Genomic DNA, 3,733 nt, shown 5'->3' with positions numbered 1-3,733 from the left:
TCTGTTCTAGTTCTGTTCTAGTTCTGTTCTAGTTCTGTTCTAGTTCTGTTCTAGTTCTGTTCTAGTTCTGTTCTAGTTCTTTTCTACTTCTGTTCTAGTTCTGTTCTACTTCTGTTCTAGTTCTGTTCTAGCTCTTTTTTAGTTCTCTTTTAATTCTAGTTCTGTTCTAGTTTTATTTAAATTCAGAATGACAAACTAAACTTACTGTTTACTCTTGTTGTAGCGTATTAAACTAGTGGGCCGTTTATAGACTCTACGACATCATTTAAATGGTGTTGAAATATAATTCGAAAGAAAAGATAACCAAATATTGCGTGTGTTCAAATTGCAGACTAAAAATGTAATAAATGCAACTAAGCGTGGTTTAGAGGAAATTTAGATTAGATATTCAAGTGATTATTTTTTCCAATTTTCGAAAGAAATAATAATAAAATAAATTAAGTTTTTGATACATGACTGTCTATCAAAATAAAGTGGTCAGACTTTGATAAGACTACCCACGATTCGTCTAATAAAATAGGAAAATATTTATTAAAAAGTTAATAAAAAAGTAATAAAATTTGTTTAGTTTCAGCGTATTAAAAGTTTATTGAATTTAAGAACATTTTCAATTTGAAAGTGATTGTAGTTGTACAAGTTTTTGAACATTTTTATATTCGATTATTATAACAGTTTTGAGAAACATAAAAATATGGGTTGGTATGTAATTTTTAGTGGGTGGCGTATGATTAATATTTATTCATGAGTAGTTTTTCGAACATTTTTATAAATTCTATCAATTTTTATGGATTATATTTAAATTTTTAATTACTAACTACTACATCTCACAGTTCATTCTGAAAAAAACCTAAAGGATTTTTCTACAGCTTTATATATATTATTATTAGTTAGTAATAATTTTTAAAATTCTAAAGATTTCTATCTTTAATTTATTGTCATTACATAAAATACAATTAAGTTTATTTATATTTTTTAAAATAAGTGTTTTATTTATTATATTTGTTACATTACATTGTAATAAATTTCAAATCAAATATAAATAATGTATTAGTTGTGTAACTGTTCGTGTGTGCGGCATCTGATGGCTGTCAATCGCAATATGATTGCGATATAAAAATCATTGGCATTCAATTAAAAATACTGGTGTTTATTGATATAAAATGGTTTTTTTTGGTTGGTTTTTTCCTTTTTATTTCTATAGGAGCGGAAAAAAGCAGAGCAGTAATAAAAATTTTACGTCAATAGTATCAAAACAACAAATAACGACACAATAATTTGTTTATGATGCCACATCTGGTCTCAAATCAATGTAAAAATAAATAAATAAAAATTGTGAAAATAAAAATAAATTTAAAACAAATTTACGTTTTTAAATTTGGTTGGCATTTAGTTAAAATAAAACTGAAATCAATAATAAAAATATTTTTGCAAAAATTACTAAAATAACATAAATATTGGCCAACATCCTAGATATAACTAAATTAAAATAACAATTACATATGTATGTACATTTAAACGTGGCGAACTATTAGAATTAAGTAAACAAAACAAACGTCAGCAAAAAGTTGACACTAATTTAAAACCAAAATTAGTGGAATAATGTAATAATGTGTTCTTAATTTTAAACTTTATACGAAAAGATAAAATTTTATTAGGATATGTTTAGTTCTATTTGTGTTCTTGTTCTGTTCTAGTTGTGTTCTATTTGTGTTCTAGTTCGTTCTAGATCTGTTCTAGTTCTGTTCTAGTTCTGTTCTAGTTCGTTCTAGCTCTGTTCTAGTTCTGTTCTAGTTCTGTTCTAGTTCTGTTCTAGTTCTGTTCCAGATCTGTTCTAGTTCTGTTCTAGTTCTGTTCTAGTTCTGTTCTAGTTCTGTTCTAGTTCTGTTCTAGTTCTGTTCTAGTTCTGTTCTAGTTCTGTTCTAGTTCTGTTCTAGTTCTGTTCTAGTTCTGTTCTAGTTTTGTTCTATTTCTAGTATGTAACAGAGTTTTGCTCGTAAGAAACTTAATTATATTACTTATATTTTTAAGCCATATAAGTAATTTTTCATATATGAATGGAAGGGTCAATAGTGGATCGATGCTCATAAAATTTGGTAGAAAGAATTTGACTCATAGAAAACTTAAACTCCTTGCTATACTCGCATTTTTAAAACAGTTATGTCTCTTAAAGCTGTTTTTCGGTAGTTCACTTGTATGGGGATTATACAAAAACATGAAACGATGTTGTCCATTTTTAATACCAAACAAACCTTACATACAAGGAATATTTTTGTAAAATTTCAACCCTCTAGCACTTTTTCCTCATCTTTTTTATGGTGGGTATAAAAATGTTCCGAGTTTGCCACCCATGGCGTATGATTAATATAATTTATTGTGAAGATTTAAAATTTTAGTTTATAAAATTTTAAATGACAGTTGAAGTTTGTATTTAAAATCTTTTATTTTAAGATTCAGCTTTGAAAAAGTTAGGCTTTTCATAAGAAGAAACCTTTTATAAAATCGAACATTAATTTTTTTTTGATATGCATTAAAAAGTCTGTATTAGATAGATCTTTATTTGAAAAATAAAAAAAAACAAATCAAATCAAATAAAATATTTAATATTGAACCTTCTTAAAAAATATTTAATTAAAAATTACACTCATTAAAGTAATTATTAAAATTCTAAAATAATTTATAATATTTTTTACATTTTATATAATTTGCAAAAAAATAACATTAAACTATTAGTAAAACGTTTTCAAAACAAACTGTAAAAAAAAACTCATTTATTCTAGCACTTAAAGCAAAAATTTATAATGCATTTGAAATCAACATTTTCTTTTGATATGAAAAAGATAAACGCATTTATACATTCAAATCACATTTTATCTATTTAAATAGAAGATATAGAGCAACTGTGCAACAAACCCATAAATATTTATATTCAAATAAAACAACAACAAAGCGTCTCTTATGATTAATTCATGTCACACATATTTTGTTTGAGTTTTTGGCTTTTAAGCCGTACGAATATATAAATGAATGAATGAATGAATGCATCAAGTGTGTTTTGTATCGCTTTGTTCGCAAATATGTTGAAAATAAAATATTTTTAATTCATATAGTTTTAAGTTGGCGTTTAAAACCAGATCAAACAACCACAAAACAACAGCAGCAACAAAAAAGAAACACTGTATTAATACCAGGCCAAACATTTTGTGCGGTATTTGTTTAACAGTTACATGTCAACCACGCATATTAAATCATATCACTGTAGCAAAAAACCTCACAAAAAACTTTTTATTAAACTAAATGCTTGCAAAAGTTGTTGTTGAAACAAAAAAATAAAATAATTACACTTTACTTTTAGCTCACTACTTACAACAGGTGTTGTGGCCCAGTCAACGGCATCAAATTTATTGTTTCTGCATAGACAATTTTCAACGACTGCAATCTGGTTCACTAGTTTGTATGGTAATTTAATTTGTCGTCTGTTTGAGAAATAATAGTAAAAACTAAAAGATAATTCTAATTGAAACGGTTTGAAGGAATTAAAAAATACTACTTATGTTTTAAAAAGCCAATTTTATTGTACTAATTGTCCAGTTGTTTTGGTTCAGTTTTAGTTCTAGTTTAGTTCTGCTTCAGCTCTAGTTCTAGTTCTGTTCTAGTTCTGTTCTAGTTCTGTTCTAGTTCTGTTCTAGTTCTGTTCTAGTTCTGTTCTAGTTCTGTTCTAGTTCTGTTCTAGTTC

At 26.3% G+C, this 3,733-nt stretch overlaps 1 protein-coding gene across 3 annotated transcripts in view; it reads left to right on the top strand.

Moving 5' to 3' along the window:
- The window catches only part of LOC111681024 (flocculation protein FLO11-like), a 200,686-nt gene that overhangs the window by 154,593 nt on the left and 42,360 nt on the right, over nt 1-3,733 (top strand). The window lies entirely within an intron of this gene.

This window comes from Lucilia cuprina, chromosome 5 (genome assembly GCF_022045245.1).
Source record: "Lucilia cuprina isolate Lc7/37 chromosome 5, ASM2204524v1, whole genome shotgun sequence".
Taxonomy (NCBI): domain Eukaryota; kingdom Metazoa; phylum Arthropoda; class Insecta; order Diptera; family Calliphoridae; genus Lucilia; species Lucilia cuprina.
Note: the sequence above shows the minus strand (reverse complement) of the source record. Positions and strands in the feature narration are given on the sequence as shown.